This window comes from Mercenaria mercenaria, chromosome 7 (assembly GCF_021730395.1).
Source record: "Mercenaria mercenaria strain notata chromosome 7, MADL_Memer_1, whole genome shotgun sequence".
NCBI classification, from domain to species: Eukaryota; Metazoa; Mollusca; class Bivalvia; order Venerida; family Veneridae; genus Mercenaria; species Mercenaria mercenaria.
This window is the reverse complement of record NC_069367.1, coordinates 76,219,242-76,227,100: the sequence shown is the minus strand read 5'-3', so window position 1 is coordinate 76,227,100 and position 7,859 is coordinate 76,219,242.

Sequence of the window (7,859 nt, the reverse complement as noted above, 5' to 3'; positions counted from 1 at the left end):
ACTTGATGAAGTCTAGGCCAAGTTCGAAAATGGGTCACCCGGGGTCATAAACTAGGTCACTAGGTCAAATCAAGGAAATACCTTGTGTATGCGATAAAGGCTGTACTTTTCATTTTATCTTCATGAATTTTGGTCAGAATTATTACCTTGATAAAATCTAGGCCGAGTTTGAAAATGGGTTATCTGGGGTTAAAAAGTAGGTCACTAGGTGAAATCAAAGAAAACCCATATGTATGCGATAGAGGCTGTATTTTTCAACTGATCTTCATGAAATTTTTTTCAGAATGATAACCTTGGTGAAATCTTGGCCAAGTTCGAAAATGGGTCACCCGAGGTCAAAAACTAGGTCACTAGGTCAAATCAAGGAAAAACCTTGTGTATGTGATAGAGGCTGTATTTTTCATTTTATCTTCATGAATTTTGGTCAGAATGATTACCTTGATAAAATCTAGGCCGAGTTTAAAAATGGGTTATCTGGGGTAAAAAAGTAGGTCACTAGGTGAAATCAAAGAAAACCCTTGTGTATGCGATAGAGGCTGTATTTTTCAACTGATCTTCATGAAGTTTTGTCAGAATGATAACCTTGATGAAATCTAGACCAGTTTTGAAAATGGGTCATCTGGGGTCGAAAACTAGGTCACTAGGTCAAATCAAAGAAAAACGTTTTGTATGCGATAGAGGCTGTATTTTTTAATCGAGGTTGATGAAATTTAGTCAAAAAGATTGCCTTGATCAAATCTAGGTCAAATTCGAATATAGGTCATCTTAGCTCAAAAACTAGGCCACTAGGTCAAATTGAAGAAAATGCTTGTTTACTCTTAAGAGACCACATTTTTGATTCAATCTTAATGAAAATTGGTCAGAATATTTGTTTCCATGAAATCACTATGTCAAACATGTTTACACTGTTATGGTGTGTTTATCAGGTGAACGACCTAGGGCCATCTTGGCCCTCTTGTTACATGTGTTTCTTAAATATATTGTAATTCCTCCACTATTACGCTTAGCTTTTTTATGTTTAAATTTTCTAAAAAAGTTGTAAGCTGTGAAGTTTCCAATATCGATATTAGAGTCTTTACCTGTCCACGATTCACTTAACACAATAATGTCATAATTAGAAATTAATGAAACAAATTCAGAGTCCGCTAATTTGCTGTCCGTAAGACCATTACAGTTTCACACAAGAACACTGGGTCCATTCTCCGACCAGTCCTAGTTGCACTTGATGGGTTTTCCATCTATATAAAGTCTGTCATAAACAATAAAATCTGAAAAGTAGATCCCTCGGAGCACCGAAACAGGCAACAGGAAATTGCAGACTCGTTATGAGTTGTTCATGACAGTAAGGGAAAATTACACTGCCACACCCCTAGCACGTTAAGCAGTATCACTAAACAATGATTGAAATCATGATCCGAGCCCGAATATAACAACTGAGATGAATCGGCATTTAGCCGAACGCACTACATCCGATTGTGAGTAAATAAAATCTGAAAGTAGATCCCTCGAAGCACCGAAAACAGGCAAACAGTGAAAATTGCAGACTCATTTGATTGAGTCTGTTCAGACATAATGGAAATGCAACACTGCCCACACGCCCTAGCACCGGCTTAAGCAGTATTCAATCTTCAAATCTAAATGAGTTGAAATCAATAATCCCGAAGGACCAGAAAATATAACAACACTGAGATGAAGACGGGGCGACGTTTTACGGCCGCCACACAGTACTTAACACCCGCTGTTGTGAAGTAAATAAAATCTGAAAAGTAGATCCCTCGGAAGCACCGAAAACAAGGCAAACAGTGAAAATTGCAGACTCGGTTTGATTGAGTCTGTTCATGAGCAGTAATGGAAAATGCAACACTTTTTGGGTTAGCCTTGATTGCATCTTGTAGATGCGATACTAACTTCCGTCGTCCGGCTGCAATTTCCAGTGGGAATTGTTCGTGTAAATAATAATCCGATCCTTTAAGTAAATGTTTCTGCCGACGAACAAGCTCTCTATCAGAGAAATACGCAAACTTAACAACTACGTTACGATGTCGTCGGTTCGGCTCGGAGCTAGGAGCTCCCATACGATGTACACGTTCCAGTTTCATTGAATCCACTATAGATTTTGCTACTTTAAGTTTATCAGTCATGAATGTACGAAATTTGAGATCTAAATTTTCACCAGGGTCCTCCTTAAAACCACCAATTACTAGGTTGTTGCGCATGCTCTGTGATTCTAAGTAAGAAATTTTATTTTACCTTTTAAATTTGTGTTTTCTCTCTGAAGTTCATAAATACGCGACTGGTAGTCCACAGAAATAAATTCCACTCTATTTACTCTTTCGTCTATATTAGAAAACGTTTGATCAGTTGTTTTGTTTTGATCGTGGATCTGAACATGCAAACGTTTAAGGTCTTTCTCAAATGAGGACACCTTTTCCTCAAGTAGATCCAACTTATTCAATCTCCATTCAACATTAGTCAATTTAACTTCTAAACACTTCAAAACATTCATAATATCACTGTTTGATGGTGCAATATTCTGAGTCTCACCTCCTGACGACGACATAGATGAAGACGTACATGCTGGCGAAGACGCCATCTTGTGACTAACTTTGTTTACGTGGGTGACGTGGCTAGGTGGTGAACAAGTCTCTGTATTTCCTAAATGTGTATCAACGAAAACGTTATTTGAAAGATTATACAACACACTGTTTGATTCGCTCAAAAGTTCACTTACAGTTTTGTTGGGACTATCTGATGACGACCCCCCTGACGAACCTCCAGTTCTATACACCTTGCTAAGGTTCACAAATTCGTCACCACTACTACTTCCTTTTTTGCGTTTTTATGTTTATTCCTCGCTTTTGAATTCATTATGTGTTAAAGTCCATCATTACACCAAAAAAATCCAAAAATGTTCCTTTAAACACATTTTATTCAATTTTTACACCTCGAAGTGATACACCTGTGTTCACTACCCAGTCACGTGACCAGTATTAGACATACATACCAATATGATACATGTAATTATTCAGGAATGATTTCTGCATCAACTGGTATAACATAATTGGGTATTCAGGCGCGTATCAATTCGGGGATGTGCATCAAAGCCACATACTTTGAAAAAAAAAATGGGATTTTTTTTTTCATATATATAATTCTGTCTTTCTTTTCAGAATAGTTTTAATTTTTTCTATATATCTTATTTAAATTGGAATGATATGAATATTAAGAATCCTGGGGCGGGCAGTGATGGGGAAAATACGTGCCTGCAAATTAAAAGATGATAATATTTGATTAAATTTCTATTCAAGGGAAAAAATATTCTGTATAAGTAGAAACATAGAATTTATGCTCTCCATTTTTTGGAGGAAATAAAGAAATCTATCTATCTTCGAAAATCAAACATAAATATGCTAGTGTACTGCATTAAAACGAAATGTTTTATGATGAGCTGATACGTCTTTATAGAAACCTGGGGCGGCTTATAATTGAAGCCTTATTGATAGAGAGATATGCAGTTTAGCGTAACTATGTTATAATCATACGGGTGTTGTTAGTTTTAGACATATTTACCGAAATTACACATAAGATAATCAGGAATGATACGTGTCTTAATTTACTTAAAATATTCAAATATTCAGATGTGTAGCAACTCGTGTGTGCATCAAAGCCACGCAGTTTAAAGGGGAAAAAAATGTTGTTTTTTTTAAGGAAAAAAACAAACAAAAAAAACCCCAAAGATTCAGACCTTCTTCTCAGAATAGTTTTTAATACATTTCCGTATATTTATTATTAAACCGAATATTATGAACTTTAAAAATCCAGGGGCGGCTAGTGATGAGTAAATACACGTTAGATTCATACGATTAATGGCTATGATTTTATAACTCCGCGGGCGGCGTAATTGTAGGTATGTATGATATACCTATATAATGCATAAAAAATTTCAGAATGACTTCTGCATCTATTCTCAAAACTTTATTTTCTTGTGCGTAGCATGAGGCCATCATACGGGCACATACTAAAATGTAATAACATTTTGATGAAAATGTATTTATTTTTATTTAAAGAAAATAATTATTCTGTATAAACTGTTTGAGTAATTATCTGCGTGGCAACACATCATCCTATGAAATAAATTTCAAAGTAATTTTTCTGTGTAGTGCATTAAAATCAAATATTAAACGACGAGTTGATACATTAAAAAAGCAGGGCAGGGGCGGTTACTTGGCATCTTTTTGCAGTTCGGCGTGTGGCCTTTAAAATAACACGGACGTTGTTAGTTTAAGACATATATATACTACGATGTATATATTTTTTCAGGAATGATTCCAGCCTTAGGCTGGAGCCCTTTACTGTCTTATTTTATTCTTTTGAATATTCAGGTGCGTAGCCACTCAGGTGTGAGCATCAAAGAAACATATTTTGCAAAAAAAATGGGAAAAGTAATAAGGTATTTCATATTGTCTTACAAGGTTTCCGTATCTTGTGATAATTTAAGCGCCGGCGTGAGAACCACACGGTTTTGGGGTATAGCCATGATAATCACACGGGCGGTCTTAGTTTCAGACATATATACCTATATGATACATAAAATTGTTCAGGAATGATTTCTGCATCAACGGGTATTAATTAATTGCGTATTCAGGCGCGTATAAATTCAGGGGTGTGCATCAAAACCACATACTTTGAAAAAAATGGGATTTTTTCATAACTATAACTCTGTCTTTCTTTTTAGAATAGTTTCAATTTTTTCTATATATTTTATTTAAATTTGCCTGATATGAATATTAAGAATCCAGTGGCGGGCAATGATGGGGAAAACACGTGCGTGCATACTAAAATATCATAATAGTTTGATTAAATTTCTACTTAAGGGAAACAACTATTCTGTATAATTAAGCTGACTAATTATGTGCGTGGAAACATAGCATTGTATGCTCTCCTTTTTTGGAAGATATAAAGAAATCTATCTATATTCGAAATAAGTTATTTATATGTTTCTGTGCTGCATTAAAACGAAATGTTTTATGATAAGCTGGTACGTCTTTATAGAAATCAGGGGCGGATTATAATTGACGGCTTTTTAATAAGAAGTATGAAATTCAGCGTATGTTATAATCATACGGGTGTTGTTAGTTTTTTTACATATTCACCGTATTCACGCATAAGATTATCAGGAATGATACGTTTCTTAATTGGCTTGAAATATTCAAATATTCAGATGCGTAGCCACTCGGTGTGTGCATCAAAGCCACGCAGTTTAAAGGGAAAAAAGATGCTTTTCATAAAAAAAGATTCAGATTTTCATTTCAGAACAGTTTTAAGACGTTTTCATATATTTATTTTTAAACCGAATATTATGAACTGATATGAACTTTAAAAATCCAGGGGCGGCTAGTGATGAGTAAATACACGTTAGAATAATATGATTAATGGCTATGATTTTATAACACCGCGGGCGGCGTAATTGTAGGTATGTGATATACCTGTATAATGCATAAAATGATTCAGAATGACTTCTGCATCTATACTCAAAACTTAATTTTCTTGTGCGTAGCATGAGGCCATCATACGGGCACATACTAAAATGTAATAACATTTTGATGAAAATGTATTTATTTTTATTTAAAAAAAATAATTATTCTGTATAAACTGTTTGAGTAATTATCTGTGTGACAACATAGCATCTTTTGAAATTAATTTCAAAGTAATATTACTGTATACTGCATTAAAGGCAAAGAAAATCTCCTATTTAAATGACCCCCCCCCCCCCCACTCCCCTCTCTCCATTAGCAGACATTATAATCTCCAATAAACAAGATCCTGTCTGGTCCAGTCTATTGTGGGTCCATAAAACCACTGTAGACTTGACATGTAGCCTAATTATTGACAGAGGATCATAAATTGTAATGATATGTACAGAAAATTGGTTGTTTCCTGTGTTTGCATTTTATTGATTGAAATGCATTTTTTCTTTTTTTTTTTTTTTTTTGTTTAGAATATACGCAAACATATTTTCTTTTTAAAATATACTAATTTTGATTGCTCACTTCCACCTTTTTTCATAAAAAATAAAGTAATTATTTAAAACTTAATAAGAAAAATGACAATTTTCTTTTTTATTTGATTATTATGATATTTTTATCTAAGTAACAAAACAAAACCAGAAACATTGGTTATTGCTGGATTTTATTAGAAATAAAAGAAGCGTTCAGTTGCATCTTTAAAAAATAAGAAGGAATATGGACAGAAGGAACAATATATAGGTACGATAGATGAACAGAATGTTTGGCTGGAGACCGGTACTGGTAGAGTAGGTGGGATAGTGTGCTTCCCGTCAACCGATAATATTTACAATTTGCAGAAAAATGACGATGCTAATACACGTTTATCGACATATTTTTGTTGAAAGGCTAATGATAACTAAGAGCATTTAGTTATTTTACTATGGCGTTTGTTTTATTATATTTTTGTCTGCCAACTAACCTACATTTCCCCTATATGATTAAGGGTTACCATACAAGTAAATGTCAGATAATCCAGCATGATTTAAAGAACTTGAAAGTTATATGTATCAATGTTGGCAAATTAGAATTCGTTATGACTGTATTTTTTCAGTTTATGCCCCACAACAGTACATAACGTATATGTACACAAAACAGATACATACATGTGGCGACGACAAAACAAACACATACAGGGATACAGCTGAACTTCATTTTGGAGCGGTCAGGGTAAAACCATCACTTGAGTGTGTGATACGATTTACGAGTTACACGACAGTGTAAATGTGTAAATTTACACGTATCCACTATCTTTACAATCTCTAAAACTAGACAGTTAAGTAACGGGATCAGTAACCTGATATAGCACCAAGTAACATTATGTAAATTATTGATGCTATATAGGTATGTACCGGTGATAACATCATTAGTCGCTAGAAAATGCTGTTAAAGAACGGTGGAACCAGCAATAAGTTCATATGTATTGACCACGTCGCACTGTGATTAGACGAAAACATTTAATTATTGTCTAGGGTGTGTTTTATTATGCATTTTCATTAGAACCCCGTTGCCTGGTCAATATTTCTCTTTATAAATTGTAAGTGTTCTGAGGTAGTTGTTGTTTGGTACTGATTAAGATTTTTTTAATAAAAAAACGTGCAAGTTAATGTTAAATGAAGCATACTTTAAACGTTCTGTATCAAGTCCGGATGTTATGGTAATATAGTGTGTTTGTTGACACCGAGGTTGCTTCCAAACGTTCTGTTGGTTGGTCCTGCTTCCAAACGTTCTATTACTTGGTCCACAATGCAAACGAGAAAATATATCTAAATGTGCTTACTTTACAAACCTTTCAAAATATCCCCCCAACAGACGAAATGTATTTTGTAGACGCTATAATCATTGTCTAAAAGCGTCAGAGTGGTCTGTCCTTGATATGTGTTTAAAACACTGATGGTTTGCGCTTCCAATGGCACTTTTAGTGTTTACTTATATCCTCGCCAGGACAATAATTTCTTGACGCAAATGGATAGAAAAAAAGTCGCATGGATTCAAATCTGGAGAATATAGTGGGCGTTCAATACTTTTTGCTTTTATGTTATGCAGACATATGATGCTAACTCCGCTTTTGTGGGCTGGAGCATTATCTTGGTGGGGCAAAATGCTTTTCAAACTAGTACTTAGGCGCTTTTTTCTTATATATTTTCTTGATGGAATTCAGTACCATGTTCTTGTTGAAGTTGCTAGTAAAACATTTTCCTGTTTGATAAAGACGTCTACAGAACCGGGCCACAAAAATAAAAGGACTTGTATACATACAAACTATTTTTTCTGACGCTTGCCTATTACCGAGCT